The sequence below is a fragment of the Sciurus carolinensis genome, chromosome 14 (assembly GCF_902686445.1).
Source record: "Sciurus carolinensis chromosome 14, mSciCar1.2, whole genome shotgun sequence".
NCBI lineage: Eukaryota > Metazoa > Chordata > Mammalia > Rodentia > Sciuridae > Sciurus > Sciurus carolinensis.
In genome coordinates, this window is record NC_062226.1 from 84,530,256 (window position 1) to 84,556,023 (window position 25,768).

A 25,768-nucleotide genomic window follows, 5' to 3' on the forward strand; every position below is an offset into this window, starting at 1 on the left:
CTACATCCTCAGTCCTTTTTGTTTGTTTTTATTTTGAGATAGGGTCTTGCTAAGTTGCTGAGGCTGGCCTCAGACTTGCCTACCATCCTCCTGCCCTAGCTTCTGAATAGCTGGAATTAGAGATGTGTGCCATAGGACCCAGCTATTTAGTTATCTTTTATACTTTCTATTTGTTTATTATTTTTTAGAGTTTTATAATTTCTAGGATTATATGCAAAATTTATTTATTTTTAGAGTCTCTGTGAAGAACAGGATGTGCTCAGCTCAGTGTTACTCCATGATGTATAGACCAGTAGTTCTAAAAGTCTGTCTAAACCTGAGTTACTCCATTTTGTAAAGCAGTAGTTTGCCATAAGTTAGTACATTTTAAGTGCTAAGGCAAAATGACCTTGTTTGTACAAGTAAACAACCACTATCTACCTAGTACAACCATAATGCACAAACTGAAAGATAAATTAATCATGCTAATAAAAATGACCACCTGTAGACTTACTGGATTAATCAGAAGCACATGGATGTATGGGTGTATCAAACTCATATTGAAAAATCAGGCCTATGAGCTTATTGAAAACACACCAGACCACTGAATGAAGCAATCTCTTCACTTGAGGTTCATAAAAGAAGGAGTCCCCCATGAAGGGACATAACAGCACCCTGTCCTCTGCCACCTGAATGGAGCATGATTTCTCCTGCTGGGACAACCACATTTGACCCACTGCAAACTGGCATCTCAAGCTGACACTCTGAAGCTGCCTCTGTCCAGATCTTTGCCTAGAATAAGTTTCTGTGAGCTTTGACAGCTTTGAGCCCTAGTTCTTAATCTTATTTGACCACCTACAGTGACTTTGCATACACATTTGCTTTCTGCCTTTGTTTTCACTTCAGTCTTCTAAACCCCCACCTGCCTTACTCTTTTTTAGCCTTTCTGTAATATACATATATATATGTATGTGTATATATATATATATATATATATATATATATATATATATATTAGTACAAACATGTATATATGTCTGTATGAATACATTAAGTGTGACTTGAATGTTATCAATATTTGAAATTAAGACTAGAATAAAAGAACCTGTAATTGCCTGACTTATGACTGCCAGGTGACCCACAAGTATTCAGTGAACTGCCACCAATGAAAGTGATATAGGCTGATTTATTGCTATTCAATACATTCTTATTTTGGACATTGTGGGAAGCCACATATGTGTTTGGTCTATGTTCCAACACTTTGGTCTTGCTTACAACCCTTTCTTATTATAATTGTATCTTGTGTATTATTTTGGTTATATCCTGTAGTTATATCCTGGTTCATTTCAAACTGGTTTTTAATTTTGTTTCTGTTATGGTTTGGATATGAGGTGTCCCCCGAAAGTTCACGTGTGACACAATACAAGAAGATTCAGAGGAGAAATGATTGGGTTGTAAAAGTCTTAAACTAATCAGTGATTTAATACCCTAATAGGGTTTAACTGAGTGGTAAACTGAAGTGGTAGAGTATAACTGGAGAAGATTGGAATTGAGGTGTAGCTTTGGGGTATATATTTTGTATCTGGAGAGTGGAGACTCTCTGCTTCCTGATGATGTGAGCTGCTTCCCTCTGCCACACTCTTCCACTGTGAAGTTCAGCCTCACCTGAACCCTGAGGAACGGAGCCAGCTGTCTGTGGATTGAGACCTCTGAAACCATGAGCCCTCAAATAAGCTCTTCCTCCTCTACAATTGTGTTGGTCAGATCCTTTTAGTCACAGCAGCAAAAAAGCTGACTAAAACACTTTCTAATGATTGTTAATTTCTCAACAGTTAATTTAGAGAGTTTAAACATTTTTTCACATGGATAAATTTCTTTGTTCTCTAATTTTTATTGTTCCTTTCCATGTTATTACTCTATAGTTGGAGAAAGCAGTCTAAGGCCTAATAAAGAAGAAATTTTTGTGAATACTGTAGATCTGCTGGTGACAGATTCTGTATATAGTTGTAGGATTAAGTTTGTGATTATATTTTTTAAATTCTCCATGCTAATACTTTTAAAATTGTGTTTGTATCTGTTAATTTCTAAGATCTTTTAAAAGTCTTCAACTATGATTGTGATTGATTTTCTCTTATATTTGGTTTTCACTTTATATATTTTGAACTTGTCATAATATACAAGAATTTTAAGATCTTTTCTCATTAGATTATATTTTTTGTTTTTGTTATTTTTATTTTTGTTTTTTATATTACTTTTTTGGGGGGTGTGTACCAGGGATTGAACTCAGGGGCACTCAACCACTGAGCCACATCTCCAGCCCTATTTTGTATTTTATTTAAAGACAGGGTCTCACTGAGTTGCTTAGCACCTCGCTTTTGCTAAGGCTGGCTTTGAACTTTTGTTCCTCCTGCCTCGGTCTCCTGAGCCACTGGTATTTACAGGCGTGTGCCACCATGTTCAACTTTTATATTATGTTTTAAAATTATTGTGCAATACCCCTTTTTGTTATGCTTAATTTTTCCTTGGAATTTTATTTTGTCTACCATTAATATATTACTCTAATGGCTTTCTTTTTGATATTATTTTCTAATTTTTTTTTTCAGTACTGAGAATTGAATCTAGGGGTGCTCTGCCACTGAGCTACATCTTCAGTCCTTTAAATTTTGAGACAAAGTTTTGCTCATTTACCCAAGTTGGACTTGAATTTGAGCTCCTCAGCCTCCCAGTCACTGGGATTACAGCTGTGTACCATGGGTGCTCAGTTTCTAATCCCTTTTAAGAGACTTTATTTTGAAATAATCTCAGACTTACAGATAAATTATTAAAATAGCACAAAGAATTCCCATATATTCTTTACCACATTCCTCAAATATTAGCATTTTATTGTTGTTTTATCATTCTGTGTGTGAGTGTGTGTGTGCTGAGGCTGCCTTGAACTTGCGATTCTCCTGCCTCAGTACATCTTTATTCCTGAATAATTGTTTCTATTTCCTAAAAACAAGGACAAAAATTATGTCACAATCAGGAAATTAATATTGATACAAAACTATAATCTACACTTTTTTTTTTAAAGACTTATCAATAGTTCCACTTTTGTGTGTGTGTGTGTGTATGTGTGTGTGTGTGTGTGTGTGACTGGTCTATGTCCCCAGCCCTTCCATGAACACTTCTTAACAGAAAACAGGTTTTTCAGGGATCCAATCTAAGGTCACATGTTAATTTTAGTTGTCATTTATATTCCTTTTCAAACCTTTTACCTGATTTTGTTTTAGGTGAATCTCCTGCTCCTGTAGAATAGGTAGATTAATTTTTTTTAAAACTCATTCCAACATTCTTTGAATAGAACTTAATCCATTCACATTGTTGCTATTACTAACTGGATATCTTCTATCTATTTATTTTTGTAGTATTGGAGATTGAACCCAGGGTCTCATGCTTGTTAGGCAAGTGCTCTAGCACTGAGCCACATCCATACCTTATGTTTTCATTTATTTGAAACTATCTTTTTTTTTTTTTATTATAAAATTGTAAACAAATGGGATACATGTTGTTTCTCTGTCTGTACATGGCGTAAAGGCATACCATTTGTGTAATCATAAATCTACATAGGGTAATGTTGTTTGATTCATTCTGCCATTTTTTCCCTTCCCCCCCTCCCCTCCCACCCTTCCCCTCCATCTATACAGTCCTTCCTTCCTCCATTCCTGCCCCCCTCCCTAAACCCAACTCCAACCCCAACACTAACCCTTCCCACCCCCCATTATGTGTCATCATCCACTTATTAGCGATATCATTCTTCCTTTGGTTTTTTGAGATTGGCTTATCTCACTTAGCATGATATTCTCCAGTTTCATCCATTTGCCTGCAAATGCCATAATTTTATCGTTCTTTATGGCTGAGTAGTATTCCATTGTATATATATATATACCACATTTTCTTTATCCATTCATCAATTGAAGGACATCTAGGTTGGTTCCACAATCTGGCTATTGTGAACTGAGCAGCTATGAACATTGGTGTGGCTGTATCTCTGTAATATGCTGATTTTAAGTCCTTTGGGTATAGGCCAAGGAGTGGGATAGCTGGGTCAAATGGTGTTTCCATTCCAAGTTTTCTAAGGAATCTCCACACTGCTTTCCAGAGTGGCTGCACTAATTTGCAGCCCCACCAGCAATGTAAGAGTGTACCTTTCTCCCCACATCCTCGCCCACACCTGTTGTTGCTTGTATTCTTGATAATTGCCATTCTAATTGGGGTGAGATGGAATCTTAGGGTGGTTTTGATTTGCATTTCTCTTATTACTAGAGATGTTGAACATTTTTCCATATGTTTGTTGATTGCTTGTATATCTTCTTCTGTGAAGTGTCTATTCATTTCGTTAGCCCATTTGTCGATTGGATTATTTACATTCTTGGTGTAGAGTTTTTTGAGTTCTTTATAGATTCTGGAGATTAGCGCTCTATCTGAAGTATGATTGGCAAAGATTTTCTCCCACTCTGTAGGCTCTTTCTTTGCATTGCTGATAGTTTCCTTTGCTGAGAGAAAGCTTTTTAGTTTGAATCTATCCCAGTTATTAATTCTTGCTTTTATTTCTTGTGCTATGGGAGTCCTGTTGAGGAAGTCTGGTCCTAAGCCGACATGTTGAAGCTCTGGACCTACTTTTTCTTCTATAAGATGCAAGGTCTCTGGTCTGATTCCGAGATCCTTAATCCATTTTGAGTTTAGTTTCGTGCATGGTGAGAGATATGGGTTTAGTTTCATTCTGTTGCATATGGATTTCCAATTCTCCCAGCACCATTTGTTGAAGAGGCTATCTTTTCTCCATTGCATATTTTTGGCCCCTTTGTCTAGTATGAGAAAATTGTATTTATTTGGGTTTGTGTCCATGTCCTCTATTCTGTACCATTGATCCACCTTTCTATTTTGGTACCAATACCATGCCGTTTTTGTTACTATTGCTTTGTAGTAGAGTTGAAGATCTGGTATTGCGATACCCCCTGCTTCACTCTTTCTGCCAAGGATTGCTTTAGCTCTTCTGGGTTTTTTATTCTTCCAGATGAATTTCATAATTGCTTGCTCTATTTCTGTAAGGTACATCATTGGGATTTTAATTGGAATTGCATTGAATCTGTATAGCACTTTTGGTAGTATGGCCATTTTGACAATATTAATTCTTCCTATCCAAGAACATGGGAGATCTTTCCATCTTCTAAGGTTTTCTTGAATTTCTTTCTTTAGTGTTCTGTAGTTCTCATTGTAGAGGTCTTTCACCTCTTTTGTGAGATTGATTCCCAAGTATTTTATTTTTTTCGATGCTATTGTGAATGGGGTAGTTTTCCTAACTTCTCTTTCTGAAGATTCATCACTTATGTATAAAAATGCATTAGATTTATGAGCATTGATCTTATATCCCGCTACTTTACTGAATTCACTTATGAGATCTAAAAGTTTTCTGGTGGAATTTCCTGGTTCCTCTAAGTATACCATCATATCATCAGCAAATAGGGATAGTTTGAGTTCTTCTTTTCCTATTCGTATCCCTTTAATTTCTTTGGTCTGTCTAATTGCTCTGGCTAGAGTTTCAAGGACGATATTGAATAGAAGTGGTGAAAGAGGGCATCCCTGCCTTGTTCCAGTTTTTAGAGGGAATGCTTTCAGTTTTTCACCATTTAGAATGATATTAGCCATGGGTTTAGCGTAGATGGCCTTTACAATGTTAAGGAATGTTCCCACTATCCCTATTTTTTCTAGTGTTTTGAGCATGAAGGGGTGCTGTATTTTATCAAATGCTTTTTCTGCATCTATCGAAATAATCATGTGATTCTTGACTTTAAGTCTATTGATATGGTGAATGACATTTATTGATTTCCTGATGTTGAACCAACCTTGCATCCCTGGGATGAAACCCACTTGATCATGGTGCACTATCTTTTTAATATGTTTTTGTATGCGATTTGCTAAAATTTTGTTGAGAATTTTTGCGTCGATGTTCATTAAGGATATTGGTCTGAAATTTTCTTTCCTCGATGTGTCTCTGTCTGGTTTAGGAATCAGGGTAATATTGGCTTCATAGAATGAGTTTGGGAGAGTTCCCTCCTCTTCTATTTTCTGGAATACTTTGAGAAGTATTGGAATGAGCTCTTCTTTAAAAGTTTTGTAGAACTCGGCTGAGAACCCATCTGGTCCTGGACTTTTCTTTGTTGGTAGGCTTTTGATGACTTCTTCTATTTCATTACTTGAAATTGGTCTATTTAAATTGTGTATGTCCTCCTCGTTCAGTTTAGGCAATTCATATGTCTCTAGAAACTTGTTGATGTCTTCGAAATTTTCTATTTTGTTGGAGTATAGGTTTTCAAAATAGCTTCTAATTATGTTTTGTATTTCGGTCGTGTCTGTTGTGATATTTCCTTGTTCATTCCGAATTTTAGTGATTTGGGTTTTCTCTCGTCTTCTCTTTGTTAGTGTGGCTAAAGGTTTATCAATTTTGTTTATTTTTTCGAAGAACCAACTATTTATTTTGTCAATTTTTTGTATTGTTTCTTTCGTTTCAATTTCGTTGATTTCAGCTCTCAGTTTAACTATTTCCTGTCTTCTACTACTTTTGGTGTTGGTCTGTTCTTCTTTTTCTAGGGCTTTGAGCTGTAGTGTTAGGTCATTTATTTTTTGAGTTTTACTTCTTTTATTAAATGCGCTCCATGAAATAAATCTTCCTCTAAGTACCGCTTTCATAGTGTCCCAGAGATTTTGATATGTTGTTTCTTTGTTCTCGTTTACCTCTAAGAATTTTTTAATTTCCTTCCTAATATCTTCTGTTATCCATTCATCATATAGTAGCATATTGTTTAATCTCCAGGTGTTGGAGTAGTTTCTGTTTTTTACTCTTTCATTAATTTGTAACTTCAATCCATTATGATCTGATAGAATACAAGGTAGTGTCTCTATCTTCTTGTATTTGCTGACATTAGCTTTGTGGCATAATATATGGTCTATTTTAGAGAAGGATCCATGTGCTGCTGAGAAGAAAGTGTATTCGCTCTTGGTTGGATGGTATATTCTATAAATGTCTGTTAAGTCTAAATTATTGATTGTGTTATTGAGATCTATGGTTTCTTTGTTCAATTTTTGTTTGGAAGATCTGTCCAGTGGTGAAAGAGGCGTGTTAAAATCACCTAGTATTATTGTGTTATGGTCTATTTGGTTTCTAAAATTGAGAAGGATTTGTTTAACATACATGGATGAGCCACTGTTTGGGGCATAGATGTTTATGATTGTTATATCTTGCTGATTTATGCTTCCCTTAAGCAGTATGAAATGTCCTTCTTTATCCCTTCTAACTAACATTGGCTTGAAGCCCACATTATCTGAAATGAGGATGGATACTCCAGCTTTTTTGCTGAGCCCATGTGCATGGTATGTTTTTCCCCATCCTTTCACCTTTAGTCTATGGGTATCTCTTTCTATGAGTTGAGTCTCTTGCAGGCAACATTTTGTTGGATCTTTCTTTTAATCCAATCTGCCAGTCTATGTCTTTTGATTGATGAATTCAGGCCATTAACATTCAGGGTTATTATTGAGATATGATTTGTATTCCCAGTCATTTGGTTCATATTTAAAATTTTTGACACATCTTGGTTCCTCCTTTATTTGACAGTTCCTTTAGGATAATTCCTCCCTTTGCTGATTTGCTTCTTTTTTTTTATCTCTTCCTCATGAAATATTTTGCTGAGAATGTTCTGTAATGCTGGCTTTCTTTTTGTAAATTCTTTTAGCTTTTGTTTATCGTGGAATGATCTTATTTCATCGTCAAATTTGAAGGTAAGTTTTGCTGGGTATAAGATTCTTGGTTGGCATCCATTTTCTTTCAGAGCTTGAAAAATGTTGTTCCAGGCCCTTCTAGCTTTTAGGGTCTGGATTGAAAAATCTGCTGATATCCGAATTGGCTTCCCCCTGAATGTAATTTGGTTCTTTTCTCTCACAGCCTTTAAAATTCTGTCTTTATTTTGTATGTTAGGTATTTTCATTATAATGTGCCTTGGTGTGGGTCTGTTGTAATTTTGTGTATTTGGAGTCCTATAAGCCTCTTGGACTTGATTTTCCATTTCATTCTTCAGATTTGGGAAATTTTCTGATATTATTTCTTCAAATAGATTGTTCATTCCTTTGGTTTGTTTCTCTAAGCCTTCCTCAATCCCAATAATTCTCAAATTTGGCCTTTTCATGGTATCCCATAGTTCTTGGAGATTCTGTTCATGATTTCTCACCATCTTCTCTGTTTGTTCAACTTTGTTTTCGAGGTTAAATATTTTGTCTTCAATATCTGAAGTTCTGTCTTCCAGCTGTTCTATCCTATTGGTTATGCTTTCTATGGAGTTCTTAATTTGGTTTATTGTTTCCTTCATTTCAAGGATTTCTGTTTGGTTTTTTTTCAATATCTCTAACTCTTTATTGAAATGATCTTTTGCTTCCTGAATTTGCTCTGTTAACTGTCGATTGGTGCGATCATTCAATGCCTGCATTTGCTCTTTCATCTCATCGTTTGCTTCCCTAATCATTTTAATTATGTACATTCTGAACTCCCTTTCTGTCATTTCTTCTGCCATGCTGTCGTTGGATTTTATTGATGTAACATCTAGATTTGTTTGGGGCATTTTCTTCCCTTGTTTTCTCATATTGTTCAGGGATCAGTGGGTCATTAAGATATTGCAGATTTCCTCTATCAACTTATAATGTCCCTGAAGATTGCTAGTATATCCCCTCTTATCCTTCAGTAGCCTGAAGTCTTGGAGGAGGTTGATAATGCAGAGCTCCACGAAGAAGCTGCCTCTCTAGGTGTGGTAACCCTCAGGTGGCGTATATTCCCTGCTAGTGGGCGGAGGTGCCTCCACTTGTTGACCAATGGTCATCCAATGGGGAAGTAGACTGTGGGCTGAGGCAAGGCCTGTTTGTGCCTATGTCTCTGGCTTTACCGTCCCTGTGGGAAAACCTCCCCTGGCCGGGAAGAGTCACTCGGTGGGGACGTCTCGCTAGTCAGTTGCCCTCCTAGAGGTTCCCCACAATCTACAACTACCTCCTGGGCTGGGCTGTCTTCTTCTGCAACGATCCCAGGGGCCCGGACCTACGTCCTGGGCCTGGGAGCCTCACCCTTCGCAGGCGAGTCTCCTTAGGCTGCCTCTCCCAGAGAATCTGCCCGCCGCCCTGGAAACTTCGCTCCGCCCCTAGGCGTGTCTCTGTGCGGCTCTTCCAGCAAGAAGCCACCTAGCTCCTGGGACCCTGCTCTGCACCAATCACCTGGCTATGCAGCCCCTCCCCTGAGCCACCACCTGGAGCCCCGCACAATAGCTCCGAGACACAGAGACCCGCCACACACCTCCTCCTCCGGACAGCCGCCCGGTTTCCGACGCAGTCACTAGGAATCCAAACAACCCACTTCGGGTCTCCTCCTCCCGCCAACCACCCGCAGCCCTAGGCAGTCACTCCAAGTCCAAGTGACCCGCCCTGTTCCTCCTCCTCCTCCTTGGGGTAGCCCCCCAGGTGTTCAGGAACGGTGGCTCCGAGACCAGGTGACTCACCACGCTCCTCCTCCAGGCAGGCCACCGGTGTTCAGGAGCGGTCGCTTTTAGTCCAATCAACTCACCACTCGCCTCCTCCTCTGGCAACCGCCCGTGGCTCTGATGCAGTCACTCCCAGGCTAAGCGTCCCACCGCTCTCCTCCTCCAGGCAGGCCACCAGTGTTCTGGAGCAGCTGCTCTGAGTTCAAACAGCTCGTCACGCAGCTCCTCCTTTGGCAACCGCCAGCAGCTCTGATGCAGCCACTCCCAGGTCAAGCAACACGCCGCGCTCCTCCTCCTCCTCCGGGCAACCTCCCGGCACTCAGGAGCGCTCGCTCTGGGTTCAAACAGTTCACCACGCAGCTCCTCTTCTGGCAACCGCCTGTGGTTCTGATGCAGTCACTCCCAGACCAAGCGTCCCACCGCGCTCCTCCTCTTCCTCCGGGCTGTCCCCCGGCGCTCAGGAGCGCCCACTCTGAGTTCAAACAGCTCACCACGCAGCTCCTCCTCTGGCAACCGCCCGTGGCTCTGATGCAGTCACTCCTAGACCCAAGCGACCCGCCGGGCCTCTCCTCCTCCTCCGGGCAACCCCCCGGTGTTCGGAAGCGGTCACTCTGGGTCCAAACAGCTCGCCACGCAGCTCCTCCCCAGGCAGCCACCCGGAGCCCCAGCGACTGCTCGAGTCCAAGCGCTATGCTGAGCCGCCTCCTCTACGATGATCCCAGTTGTCCGTGTTTACCGCTCCAGCGGGGGGAGGGGCGTCTCGCCGAGCAACTCCACTTCACAAATTCCCTGCGTTCCGGGGCTACCGCCCCATCCGGGACGCCTCCCCAACAGGAGAGACTCACCCAGCAGCTTTGAGTTGGTCCCAAGTCTCTCACTATCTCCTCTTTTGAATCTTGCGTCCTGGAGCAGCGTGAAATGCAGCCGCCCTCTAGTCCGCCATCTTGGCCCCCGAAACTATCTTATTTCTTCATTTCTCTCTCTTTTTTGTTTCTTGTCTCTTATTGGGCTGATGTGGAGTTTTTGTTGTTGTTGTTGTTCAGTTTTTTTTTTCTTGTAATGACTTGAAGGTTGCACATTCTATTTGTATTCCTATAATGGTTACTCTTAAAACTATAACACATATACCTATTTTTTTTGAAATCCAGGGTTAGTAATTATTTATATTCACCCTTTAATAAGATAATAGTCTAGGCAAGCTTTACCTCATGTTTCTCACTCTTATACTCTAATACTGAATTCACCTAGGGATTTTAGTTCTAAATTGTAATTGAAAAAAAAATTTTTTTTAGAAAAAAATTCTAAATCACCAACTTTATGCTTTTTTAAAAAAAATCTATGTGGTTTCTTGCTTACCATTGGCTTGTGTATCCATGTCTATATTTTTATTTTAGTTAAACTAAATCTCTTAAATTCATTCTTAAATAATCTGATGTTTCTCAATTCTTGAACATGCTAAAATAGTTTTCATTTTTCCTTATAGTAGAATGATAATTTTGTTGGATATATAATTCTAGATTTTGAATTTTCTCTGAGAATTCCATCTTCAAACATCAAGAGTGCTAATGAGAAGTCTGACTACAATCTGATTCTTGCTCTTTTGTAGGCAAAGTATTTTCCCTTTTCTCCTTTTTTCCTTGGTGTTCCATGATGAGTTTGTGTCTAGAACTCTAAAAAATCTTTCTCTTTGGCATTTGACAGTTACAATGACAAAATGCATCTATTTCCTCAGTTCTGGGAAAAATCAAGTACTATGAATTTCATCTTATCTGGAATATCATAATAGTCTTCTAGCTAATGTGTGTCTGTCTGTCTGTCTGTCTCTCTCTCACACACACACACACACACACACACACATGTACACATACAAACAGTGCTGGAGATTGAACCCTGGGTCTAGAGGAAATCTTTTTGTCTTTCTCAAATCCATTCTTCACAAAAAAAGGCTAAAGGGCTTTAAAAAAAAAAAAAAAAAAACCTCTTTATTATGGAATTTAAAGTACATACAAAAGCAGAGAAAATAGCAAAATAAGTCCTCATGAACCTATTATCTCAAAACAATCCTGTTTCACTTCTACCTCCTGTTTACCCCTTTATTTATTGTGCAGCAAACCCCAGATATTGTATCATTTCATCTGTAAATATTTTTTTCTAAAAGACATTCTTTAAAAATATGTAGCCAGCATGCCATTAATACACTTAATAAAACAATATAATCAAATATCTGGCAAGTGGTTAAATTTTCCTGGTGGTTTCATAACTTTTTTTAAAAAATAAATTCAGTTAGAATCTAAATAGGACCCACACATTACAGATGATTAATATGTCTCTTTGTTCTCCTTTAATCCACAGTACCTAACCTCCTGCCTCCTTCACCACCCAGTTTTTCCTGCAATTTATTTTCTTGAAGAATGTAGGTTATTTATCATATAGAATATCTGACAGACTAGGTTTTTTGATTAATAGTAATATCCATTGATTCATTAGGAATTGCAAATGATGATATTCCAATTGTGTAATTCCTCTTCATTTTTTAGCTGTAAGACATCTATAAGAAAAATTATTTATAAATCTCAGTCTCTCTTTCCAGTGCAGCCACTGTCTCCTGCCCATACAGGGTAATGGTGACTGCTGAGGTACTGAACATTGGTAAGAAACTCTATGAGGGCCAAAAAAAAAAAAAAAAAAAAAAAAAGAAAAGAAAGAAGAAGTTTATGAAATTGTTAGATAGTTCTGGAGTCCAAGGACTGGATAACAGCATGAAATGGAGCTAGAAAGAATCATCTGGGAGGGCTGAGATTCTAGCTCAGTGGTAGAGCGCTTGCCTGGCATGTGTGAGGCACAGGGTTCAATTCTCAGCACCACATATAAATAAATAAAATAAAGACCCATCAACAACTAAAAAAAATTTTTAAAAAAGGAATTATCTGGAAGAAAAAGCTGCAGTCTCCCATAAAATTATCAGTTGTATTTTTAAGTTTTACAGAAAGCAGTTATCAAAATTGCTTTCACCAAAAAAACGTGGAGAGACAGCTTTCATTGTGCCCCAGGGTGAAATGATTCAAACTGAATGGGTTTGCAGAGTAGCAACTGGTTGTTTTTTCAGAAGAAATCCTGGCATCAAGTTTTACCCACCTAAAGTGGAGATGTTTTTCAAGGTTGATGCCAATGATTCACAGTGGTGTGAGGAACAGCTAATTGCCGCAAAATTTTGCTTTGCTGGACTTATAGGCCAAACTGAAGTAGATATCATGAGTCATGCTACACAGCTATTTTTAAAATATTACAGAAATCCTGGTTGTCCCCAAACTGTAGGGTGTTGATATGAAGATTGTATTTGGTATTAATGTGAGCACCAAAGAAATTGTTCTTGCTGAGGTTATTGATGATGATTCCTGGTGACTCTGGTCATCAGAAATTAGCAGAAAGACAGCCTTAGAGTAACCTCAAAGAAGTAACTCCTGAAGAGCTCCAGATGGTAATGAAAGAGTTTGAGTGGGTTACAGAGAGAGTGGAGTTGCTTCTGAAATCACAAAGTCATGCAGGGCTGTAATATTGATGGTCTCAACCATATATCACTGTGAAAAGAAATCAAGACTTGTGGGAATTTTGGAATTCCATGCAAACTTCCAGTAACCACTGTCCATAAATAATAAATTGGCACTCTGAACCTTGAAACTGAATATCCTACTATATTTGTGGCAGTGACAGGCAGAAGCAGTGGTTTGAGCCCAGTGATATTGGGTAATCCTGCATATCCAGTTATTGACTCTCCTCCCCTTTCATCAAAATGGGAAGTGTAGGGGCTGGGGGTGTGGCTCAGTGGTAGAGTGCTTGGCTAGCATGCGTGAGGCACTGGGTTTGATCTCCAGCACCACATTAAAAAAAAAAACAAAAAAAAAACTCAATAAACTAAATAAAGGTATTGTTATGGTTTGGATGTGAGGTGTCCCCCAAAAGCTTACATGTGAGACAATGCAAGAAGGTTCAAAGGAGAAATGATTGGGTTGTAAGAGACTTAACCCAATCAGTGAGTAATCCATGATGGAATTAACTGAAGTGGTAGGGTATGACTGGAGGATGTGGGAATTGGGGTTTGGCTATGGGTATATATTTTGTATCTGGAGAGTAAAGTCTCTCTTTCTGCTTCCTGGTGATGTGAACTGCTTCCCTCTGCTATGCTCTTCTACCATGATGTCCATTCTTACCTTGAGCTCTGAGGAGTCGACATGGCCTTTTATTGACTAAGACCTCTGAAACTGTGAGCCCTCAAATAAACTTTTCCTTTTCTGTAATTGTGCTGTTCATATCATTTAGTCACAATAGTGAAAAAGCTGACTAGAACGAATTATTGTGTCCATCTACAACTAAAAATATCTTTTAAAAAATGGGAAGTGCAGGATGTGTGGTTATCTCTTCAACTACCCAGTGAACTCAACTATTCAACTATGCTTTCCCTGGAAATATCAACTCAGTTTGCTGTTCAGATATCTGGATTGAATAGCCATTTGGTATGGGCCAAATTGTGAAAAATCATATTGAACATGCAGATTTCCTTGAAACGAGTTGATGAGAAAATCAGAGAATGTAATTTATAGGAAAGAATGTCATTTCATTTTTTAGGGGAAGAATAGAAATTTTTAGTTTAGCTACAGAAAAAAAAGGCAAGATGAAAAGATGATTTTAAATCAGGGAAAACAAAATTTATTAGTGAATAAAAAATAAAAATCATTCATTAACTACTTGGTTACACTAAGACAGATTATACCGAAAATATAGTACAAATACTTGATTTTTTTCCTTTATGTTTTTCTACCAGTTGCAAAAATAACAAGTTCTCTGATGTTAGTTCTGAGTAAAGGTAACCAGTGAGTTATTTTTATTAAAAATTTTTTTGTTATCACCATGAACTGATAGATTAGAAATATTTGATGCATTTTAATCCTTATGTTATCATTCTTATTGAAACCCAAATTATTACATTTCTGGCCAGCATCTTCCTGTTGAGGTTGGCTCCTGAGTTTTTATATGACCCTATTAATGTTTTAATGTTTGATAGTTTCATTGATTTCTTTTTTTTTTTTTTTTTTTTTTTTTTTGGTGGTGCCAGCACTCTACCAAATAAGCTATAACCCCAGCCCTCCTTGATTTCTAATAGAACAATATATTGCAGGCTCATCTTGAATATTTGCTGCTCTGGACCTGGAATCAATCATTAATATCAGAAGATGTTGCTTCCCATAGTGAAAAATGGTATTTGGAATATTTAGAGACCATAATATGGGTACTAGGAATACTCACTGCTAAAGGATTTCCCCTTTTCTTTACCTTTCCTTTCATTTTCTTTGTATTTTTTTTTTCCTAAGGATTTTCAGGGTCAAGGCCAGAAAATTTCAATAACCTCGTTAAAAAAAAAAAGGCAAAACATATCGTGAGATTCTACTGATATTTTCAACTTAAATTCAGGATATAGGCTTTTAATTAATGCATATTTTTCTGTATGTGTCCCCCTTGCTCCAAACCCTTATTCTCAATGGCATAACACCAACATAATAATTCATTTGCTTTGTACCATAAAACCCTTATAATATGTAACAACATTCACACTGAAAATAATGTAAGATTTTTTATTTTTTGCAATTATTTTCCTTTATTATTATGTTAATGATGTGCAGTCAATGTATTATGCTTTAAAACACTCAAAAACATTTTTTTCTGTGTGGTTGTACTACACACTCAATACAAAGCTAAGTTTACTTTGCTTTTAATTTTTAGAAATTTTTTAAAATTAAATTTACTTTATAATAAATGCATTTACATAATTTCAAGGTGAAATTAATAAAAGATGTATCTAAAAATTAATTTATAAACTTGTTCCTTCCATTACCCTATTCTCTTCCACACTTACAGAACAACCTTTTTTTTTTTTTTTTTTTTTTGGTACTGGGATTGGACCCAGGATCATTTTAGCACTGAATTACATCTTCAGTTCTTCTGTTATATTTTATTTTGAGATAGGGTCTCATTAAGTTGTTGCTGAGGGTTTTCAAATTTTGAGACAGGGTCTCACTAAATTACTGAGGCTGGCCTTGAAAACTTGTGATCCTCCTGCTTTAGCCTCCCAAGTCACTGGATTATAGACCTGTGCCACTGTGTTCAACTTCATATCAACATTTTAAAAAACCTTATTCCTCAATAAAAAATAAATATATATTGTACAACTTAGTTTCACAATAATATACAATGTGACATACATATATGTGTGTGCAAATATATGTGTACATGTAAATGATTTCTAAGTTCATCTACAGGATTATACACATATAGTGTGTAAGCTGATCAGGTTACTAGAATTGTTCATTGAATTTTTACTGCTCTTGTGATTAAATAAAAAAAAATCTTCACATGATGATCTTTCTGACATGGCATCTGTCTACTTGACCACTTCATTTTAATCCAGGCAACTTTCTTTTACCTTCTATACAGCTGTCACACTGGGTTTTTTTCAGTTCCTTGAACATATCTATTCTCTCCTGCTTCAGATTTTATCCTCTTGTGTTCCTCTTTCAATTTAGATAATTCCTACTTATTCTTTAGAGTTAAACTCAAATTTTACTTCCTTAGAGAAATCTGTCTCACTAGATTAAGTTAAATCCTGTTATGTATTCTCTTAATACTTCATACTTTCTCATGTTATTTATAATAATCATTATAACTTTTTAATGGAAAATTTCAAACTGAGAAAAAAGTAGAAATAACAGTAAAATAAGTCTTTATATGTCTCACTCAGTTTTAACAAGTATGAGTTCCTGGGTAGTCTTATTTGAAAGTTACCTTATACCCTGATTATTTTGATGGAGATTTGAGATGTTCTATAATTTAATCATTCTATTTTGATATCATAATTATAATTTAATAATGAATCATGAACTCTTGTTTAATGAGTATCTCCATTTTTAGGATGTAAATTCTATGGGCTTAGGGATTTGAATATCTTGTTCATTGCTTCATTCCCAGGGCCTACCTTAGTGCAGTGAATATAGTAAATTTTGAGAGATGTGTTGAATGAATAAATAAGATGTGATAGGTTACTAGAGAAAACAGAACATTGCATTTAGTATAATTATAGAGTTCTGCAAGGCTTTTCATTTGTTCTCCTGTAGAATCTGTTAACAATATAGACTAGAATTAAGAACAATTAGGTGGATTCAATTCTTGTTGATTGATTTTATGAAATGGATTAATGAAACTGGTTTTTTAGTATTATGTCAAAGGGCTCTCCCCATGGTCTATTCTTGTTACACAAATATTTTATCAGTGACTTGGATGAATAGATAGGACATTCCTTTTTTTTTTTTTAAATGGGAGAGACAAGAAATACACTGGATGACAGACTCAATTAAAAAATGATTTTTTATAGCCTAGAGTGACAAAAGCCAATAAAATAATTAATTGTAATAACTTCAAAGCCTTATATTTAGATCCAAAAAACACAATTGCAGAAATTTTGATGAGGGAAATGTGAATTAGCAACAACATGTAAGAATACCTAGTGAATGGTATGAGGGTAATGCTCAGTGGTAGAGTACATAGTTAGCATGTACAAGGACTTGGATTCAATCCCTAGTACTATCCTCCCTGCTAAAAAGGAACACCTACTATGCACAATGTGATAGAACCACTGTGAAATCTGTTGGATGTCTTAGATTAAAAAAATTTTTTTTAATTGTAGATGAACATAATTCTTTTGTTTATTTATTTTTACGCGGTGCTGAGGATTGAACCCAGTGTCTTACATGTGCCAGGCAAGCACTCTACCACTAGCTACAACCCCAACCCGGAAGCCTTAGATTTTATTATTACTAGAAGGCAGCATCTAGAAGCCCCACTTTTCTGTTGTTAATTAGATGACACCAGGAAGTGTGATAGGCAGAAGAGATTTGAGACTATAAGGGAAAAAGCGGTCAAAGTACTGAGGATATCTGTGAAAGCTAAGCCTGACTAGCTAGTGTTTAAAAGCTTTTTTTTTTTTTTAATTAGTGGACAATACTTAAAAATGTGAGACATCACAATTCTTTTGATAAACTGGAGGATATGGCAAATGTGGTCTTGAATTGCATGGAAACAATTATGTGCATCTGGATCAATACTACCTCTTATCTCTAATGCACCTAAGTTAAAATGAACCACTCTGCTAACACCCTGCTGCCTTCACTCAGGCATCTTCCTTGGCCTTATAGGTGTTTGCTTTTGTAATTCCTGAGTAGGCTAGCTGTATAAAACCAGTCAGGGAGAGACTAGGACCACTGAGGTTAAGGTTATGGGGATGTATTTTGGCACAAGGTTAAAGAAGTTCTATCAGGACTGCTCAAATGCAGAATGGCTGTTCTTTTGATTCTATGAAATTTCATTAAGTCACAGTCTACTTTCCTCCTGTCTTCTCTTTTTCTCTCCTGTTCTTTTCTTCTTTTCCCTTCCCTTCTGCTATGGACTGAATTGTATCCCTTCAAAATTGTTTTGTTGCAGCTCTTATACTCAGTGAGACTGTATCTGGAGATAAGGCTTTTAGAAGATAATTAAGGTTAAATAGGGTCATAAGGATGGGATGCTAATCCAATAGGACTGATGGCTCTATAAGAGGAGGAAGAGAGAGATTACTAACACTTCTCCCCACCTATCCATGTAAGGGCATAACAAGAAGGAAGACATCTTCAAGATAGGAAGAGAGCCCTCACCAGGAACTGCCTTCTAGCTGCCAAAATTGTGAGAGGATAAATTTCTATTGTTTAAGCCACCTAGTATATTGTATTTTTTTATGGCAACCTAAGCAGAATATGACTCCTCCTTTCCTATACTTCTTTCCTTTCCTTCTTTTTCTTCCCTCCTTTTATCTTTCTTTCCCTTTCTCCCTCCCTTCTTTGTTTCCTATCTTCCATTTCTCCTCCTCTTTCTTCCCTCAGAGCAATCATGCCTATATAGGAAATAGTTTTCTTGATTGTCTTATGTTTTAGTCAGTTGCTGTGACCAAAATATCTCACAAGAACAATATAGAAGAGGAAAAGTTTATTTGGGGCTTACAGTTTCAGAGATCTCAGTACATAAATGGCCATCTGGATTGCTTTGGACCCAGGGTGAAGCAGCAAATCATGGCAGAAGGACCCTGAGGAGAAAGCTACTCAGCTCAAGGTGGGGTCAGGAACAGAGACAGAGAAGAAGTGGGCAAGGGGCCACAGGGAAAATGTACCCTTCTAGGGCACACCCCCCAGTGACCCACCTCCTCTAACCATGCCCACCTGCCGACAGTTACCACCCAGTCAGTCCATTTAAAGTTGGATGGACTGATTAAGTTGCAGCTCTCACAATCCAGTCATTTCACCTCTGAATATTCCTGCATAAACACAGGAACTTTGGGGAGATATCTTATATCAAAACCATAACATCTTTTAAATACGTTTGTTAGAATTTTGTCTTTTCTTTATATAGCTATTCCTTTGTATGATTATTTGAATGAACATGGTCCCAAATTGGAACAAAGTATAAAATTCTAATCTGAGGGTACACTTAAAAAATCATCTGTAAAAAATTACACTGTTCCATTTATCCCACCCACCCCTGATCCTAAAAGATTCAGATGCATCAGTTTTCTGAAATGGAGATTGGAATCTGTCAATTTGCAGGATAATATTTATGTCTGTACTGTACCCAAATCATCTGTTTAGCACTCACTGAGTGTCTCTATATTGAGACTTCCAAACAAAGCAAAACAAAATGCTATAAAGGAAAACACACGTTTGGCTCTTGTGGATCCTATAGTCTAGTTAACAAAACAATGAGAAGACAAAAAGAATTCTCAAAAAGTGAGACCACTCTGGAATTCGATTAGTTCAGGACCACTTCTGAAGAAAAGCAGTGCCAAATGATGCTTGAAAGAAGTAGTATTTGGGTGAATAGAGGAAAAGAAGAAAGAAGAAAGGATGTTTGTAGCAGGGAAATAATATAAGGAAAGCATAGACATAATCCAGTTTGACTTACTCAGGAAACATTAAGGAGAGTTGTCTGCCTAAATGGAGATGAGTGTGCATTGAAAAACTGGATGGACAAAGGAAGCCCCATGAGGAAGACTACTGGATGCAAGGCGAAAAGTTTGCACTTGAGTCAGAGGGACCTGACCCTGAATCCTACCTCCAATACTGGGTACTGTGATTTTAGATAATTTCGTACTATTCCTGGGTCTGTTTTCTTCAGTCAGAAGGGGTTAATACTTGCTATCCACGAGCAATGTTGGAGATTAAATGAGCCAGCAGGGCCTGGCAAAGTAGTTAGTACTCAGTAAATGAAGTTATGGCCACCTGATCCAGTGTGTTAAAATGATCACCAAAGGTTCTGGAACAGAGAGGAGGACAGACATACTCACTTTGATGAGAAGATAATTCAAACTGGATTTTTGGCATTGTAAAGGTAGTGTTATAATTCCACCTTCATACTTCTATTGGGTATTATACTGACATGACCTGGGGCCTCTTATATATGTGATACTTCACAGATTAGCAAATAAATGCTCTTGCTACTCTTGCATTGGTTCTTTAGAATTCCCAAGGACAGCAAGTAGGGAGTTGGAGGCACATAAAAATTGATCCTATTTGTTGATCATGTCTTAGGCACTTTATGTGCACTACACAGGATTTATGAAAATGAAAGAAAACTAAGTAATATTTTGACTTATTGAAATGTACAGCTATATTTTTATAAATTTGTTTTATTAGACTAATGAACAGATTAAAACATTTATAATATATAAGATTTAAAGAATGTAAGGTTAAAAGAATGACAGTGAAACAAAATACCCATTTCCCCATTCACAGTTTAAGAACTAGAGTGTTCCCTATATTTTATTTGTTTTTTATATCAGAAAGCATTTATACTTGGAGATTCCTAAGAAAACTTGGAATGGAACCACCATTTGACCCAGCTATCCCACTCCTCGGTTTATACCCAAAGGACTTAAAGTTAGCTATTTCAATATTTATAGTAACTCAATTTATGATAACAAAACTATGGAACCAACCTAGATGCCCTTCAACAGATGAAAGTATAAAGAAAATGTGGTACATATACACAATGGAATATTACTCAGCCTTAAAGAAAAATTAAAGTATGGCATTTGCAGGTAAATGGATGGAACTAGAGAATATCATGCTAAGTGAAATAAGCCAATCCCAAAAAACCAAAGGGCAAATATTTTCTCTGATAAGCAGATTCCGATCCATAGTGGGGGCTGGGTATGGAAGAATGAAGGAACTTTGTACAGAGGGAAGTGAGGGGAGGGATTGGGCAGGTGGGGATGGGAAGGACATAGATTGAGACAGACATTATCACCCTATATGTATGTACAAAAATTTTTTTAAAAATTTATCACTGTCAAAAAAAAAGATAATGAATAAATAAATAAATAAAAGTAAAAAAAAAAAAAAAAAAAAAAAGAAAGCAGGCATTTATACTACCATAAGTTTAGTCCTGTATTTTAGAATCTCATAGAATGTTCCTTCCCAATTCCACTTTTCTCTTTCAGAAGGAATCATTATCCTGAATTTTATGTTTAACACTTTCTTCTTTCCTTTAAAACTTTCCCAGTTTACTTAAATAATATATTGTTTAGTGCTACATATTTTTGAATTTTTTTATATAAATGAAATCATGATACATCTGTTTTTTGCTTCCCCACTTCAACATCTTATTCCTGAGATTTGTTCCATGTTGATAAAAGTAGTTGTAAGTTATTTGTTTTGCTGCATAATATTATAGGAAAAGACAAATGTATTGACAGACATGCATGTTGTTTCCAGTGTTTTGTTTTTACAAATGTTGTTGCTATGAACCTTCTGTACAAATGTTGATGCATACGTACAATACTTTTTGGAAGGTTTGTGCTTATGTATCAGTTAATACTAGGTTGGGCTGTACTTCTTTCTTACTTCCTGCCCCCAGCAGCTATGGCTTCTTACACATCCATGGTTGAAGAAGTGAGGTAAGGAGTCATTAGGTCTATGGTCTGATTTTGGTTTCTCCCCACCAAAATTCCTGTTGAGGCCTGGTCCCCAATGTGTTAGTGGTGGGAAATGGGATTCAGTGGGAGGTGCTTTGTTCATGGGGACAGAGCACACATAAATGCTTTTCTTTTTCTTCCTTCTCTTCCTTTTTTTTTTTTTTGTGTGTGTGTGTATTAGAGATTGACTATCCCCAGCTCTTTTTAAAAGTTTTAATTTATTTATTTTTGTTTGTTTATTGTAATTATACACAATAGTGGGATTTGTTATATCATATTTGTACACATATATAACATAATCAATCTCATTTCCTGGTAACTTCCCTGATCCACTTGCTCTACTCTACTGATCTCCCTTTTATTATTATTATTATTATTATTATTATTTTAATTAGTGCATTGTAACTCTCTATATGATCTATTGTGGTATATTTATATATGGACATTCTGTAATTTGGTAGATTTCATTCTCCAGCTTCTCCATGTCCTTTCCTCTTCCCTCCCTCATGAGCCCCTTCCTCTACTCTATTGGTCTCTTCTATTTTCATGCGTTTCCCCTTTTTTTCCCCCATTTTCCTCCCGCCTCTCTAGCTTCTGCTAGAGAGAAAATATTTGACCTTTTACTTTCTAAGTCTGGTTTATTTCACCTACCATGATGTTCTTTAGTTCTATCCATTTACCAGCAAATGACATAATTTCATTCTTCTTTATGGTTGAGTAAAATTCCATTGTGTGTGTGTGTGTGTATATTACACACACACATACATTTTCTTTATCATTCATCTGTTGATGAGCACCTAGACTCATCACAATTCAGCTATTGTGAATTGCACTGCTATAGACATTGGTATGCATATACCTGTACAGTATTTTGATTTTAGTTCTTTTGGATAATCCAAGGAATCATCCCCAGCCCTTTTTATTTTTTATTTTGAGACAGGGTCTCACCAACCAGATTGGCCTTGAACTTGAGAGCCTCATGCCGTAACCTCCTGAGTAGCTGGGATTACAGGTGTGTGTCATTGTGCCCTTTGTGAATGCCTTTCTTTCTTTTTTTTTTTTTTTTTTTTCGAGGTTGGGGATGGAACCCAGGGCCTTGTGCTTGCAAGGCTGAGCTATCTCCCCAGACCTATGAATGCCTTTCTTGAGTGAGTGAATTCTCACTCTTGTGGGTCTGGGTTAGTTACTGTGAGAGCAGGTTGCTATAAAGCAAGAATTCTCCTAGTGTTTTGCTTCTTCTGTATGTACCTGCTTTCCTTTCCATTTTCTGTTAAGAGTTGAAGCAGCACAAGGCCCTCAACAGAAGCTAAGCAGATGCCAATGCTATACTCTTGAACTTTGCCTCCAGAATAACGAAACAAAACAAACCTCTTTTCTTTATAAATTACCCAGTCTTGGGTGTTCTGTTATAGCAATAGATAGGAAGGATAGGTCTTTTTTTTTTTTTTTTTTTTTTTTTTTTGCGGCACTGGCAATTGACCAGGGGCTTGTGCTTGCAAGGCAAGCACTCTACCAACTGGACTATCTCCCTAGCCCTTTTAATCTATCTTGAACACTGTAACTTAAATTTGATTTTCCTAAATCACTCATTGCATTTCCATTATTCTGTGCAAAATTCTTCAATGACCTCCTCAGTGCATTAAAAACAGGATAAATTCTGAATTTCTTAGCCTCACATCCAAGAAACTCCATAATGTAGTCTCCACTTTTCTCTTCAACCTTCTAACTTCTACCTTGTTCCTAGCTATCTTCCACTAGGGTTAAATTTGTGTGTTCTTTGTTTCCTGAAAGATATTTAGATGAGACATATAGCATTATAAGAGTAGTTAGTACCAAGAAACACTATTCACACTGCCGTGAGATTGATGTCCACGAGAGTTCTGTACTGCACAACCTGCATAAACGTAAGTGGTGACCCCTATGTCACAACAGAAATATTCCAACTTCTGTACTCCTCTTTTATGACCTGTAACTGGGTTGCCATTTCATTCATCTACAAAACTACATGTAGTAAAATTCTAATAACTCCATCAAGTTCAAACTCATAAACCCAGTATTAAAAATCTTTTTAAAAAAATTTTTTTCATACATGTATATAGGATAATAATGTCTCTCTCATTCTACCATGCAAGGATATGTATTAATCAACTGTTATTCCTAGTCTTTGAGGCTGTTTAAAACTAATTTTGTTTGAATTTTAGTAGTGGTCAGACTTCCTTGTGGCACATTAATGGTTTCTTCAGAGACTCATTGCTGGAATCTCTACCTGCAGATGCCTTGACAGGGGTGAATTACTCCTTTGGCTGGTCACTTATGAGTACCTCTGCAACCCTGTAAATATGTCTGTATATCTTTAGCATCTTTCTGCTGAGGTCTTCACAATATTCCTCATACTATTCCAAGTGGCCTTTATTAGCAGGATCTGAGACTGTCTCATACCCACTTGTTCTCTCCCCCTATATTTCCTATGACTCTCTTGTCCCCATAAAGAGGTATCATTAGATGCTTGACAGAAAATAAAAGATGGGGCATTTTCAAAAGTTTTAAGATCATTTGAATTCACTCCAGTTAATTTTTTTATCCCATACATTGTTATCTCAATACACTTAAATACATATTTAAAATGAAGACGCACATACCCTTTTTCCTAACAATTTCACTTACAGTACTTTGTGCTACAGATGTATCCACATACATATATTTGCACAAAATTACAGACTAGTCAGTCGTTGGGGCACTGCTTGTAAAACAAAAACTGAGAACAGCTTAAATGTCTATCGATAGGTATCAATTCAAGGTTATATCATGCAGTCATTAAAAATGAAGAACAAAAAGAATTTGGAGTATAATGTATAGCATATTACTTAAACATTATGGAATTTTAAAAAATGTTTAACGTGTTTTTATTAGTGTATTATAGTTATATATAGTGGTGGGGTTCATTTTCATAAATGGGGGACATTTCATACATGGATATAATACAAATTGCTTCATTTCACTCCCTACTACTTCCCCTTTCCCTCTCCTGCTTCCCAACACTTACCCTGTACCTCTACTCTACTGGTTTCCTTTTTATTTATTTATTTTGATACTAAGAATTGAATCCAGGGTCACTTTACCACTGAGCCACATCCCCACCCATTTAAAATTTTTATTTCGGGACAGGGTCTTACTGAGTTGCCCAGGCTGGCCTTGAACTTGCCATCCTCCTGTTTTAGCCTCCCAAGTTGCTGGAATTTCAGCTGTGCACCATTATACCTGGATTATATTATTTTTAATTGGTGCATTATAGATATACATAAAAGTGGAATTCACTGTGATATGTTCTTACGTGCAGAGGGGAATTACATGTATGGTGGTCAGGAAGGGAGGACTACATGCATTACTTTTAAGCATGCATTACTATATGTATGATATGTGTATCACTTTAGAAACTTTTTTTTGCTTTATTTGTCTTCCATAGCCTGAACCCTGAAATTTAACTTGTTTGTATATATACAAATAATCTGTATATGTGTATGTGTGTGTGTGTGTGTGTGTACATATATATATATATATATATATATATATATATATATATATATGTCTGCATATATATTTCCATAGTTGGGAGAATAGTAGTTACAATATAATAAGTTGATATGCACAAAAAAGAATGATGGCTATATTTTGAGCATACTGAGTTTGGGATGTCAGTAGGACAGAATGATGAAAAAGTTTAAGGCAGTTGGAAATGTGGACTGAAACACTAGTCAGGACTGAAGAAAAGATTGAGTAAAATTTACAAAAGAGAGAATGTAAGAGGAAAAATGGGCATGGACATAAACCATGGTCATTTGGGATCAGATGGGAAAGAGGAATCAGAGAACAAGAGGCAGATCTGAGAATGAACAGATTCATAAAAAGTGCAGGAAAGGGTAATATAAAGAAATAAGAATTGTTAATAGTGGCTTGTTTCTGACCAGGTGGAAAATAGAGAAATCTGTTGGATATGATTCTGCAGCTGTTATCAAGAGAGCATTTTCTGCACAGGGTTCGATGGTGAGAAGATGAAGCTATGAGAAAGAAACTTAATAGTGAAGGCAAAGAGGGAAGGACAGGAACATAGTTCAAGGGGGTGGGGCTTGGTGAATGGAGATGATATGTGTGTGTGCACCCACATGTGTGAGAGCACATCAAACTATTCATGAATTGG

The 25,768-nt window shown here is 36.9% G+C and overlaps 1 protein-coding gene and 1 pseudogene across 2 annotated transcripts in view; both read left to right on the plus strand.

Annotated features, from left to right (window-relative positions):
• Positions 1-25,768, plus strand: part of Rmi1 (RecQ mediated genome instability 1) — a 167,533-nt gene that overhangs the window by 39,448 nt on the left and 102,317 nt on the right. The window lies entirely within an intron of this gene.
• LOC124964204 (multifunctional protein ADE2-like) lies at positions 12,152-14,128 on the plus strand (annotated as a pseudogene).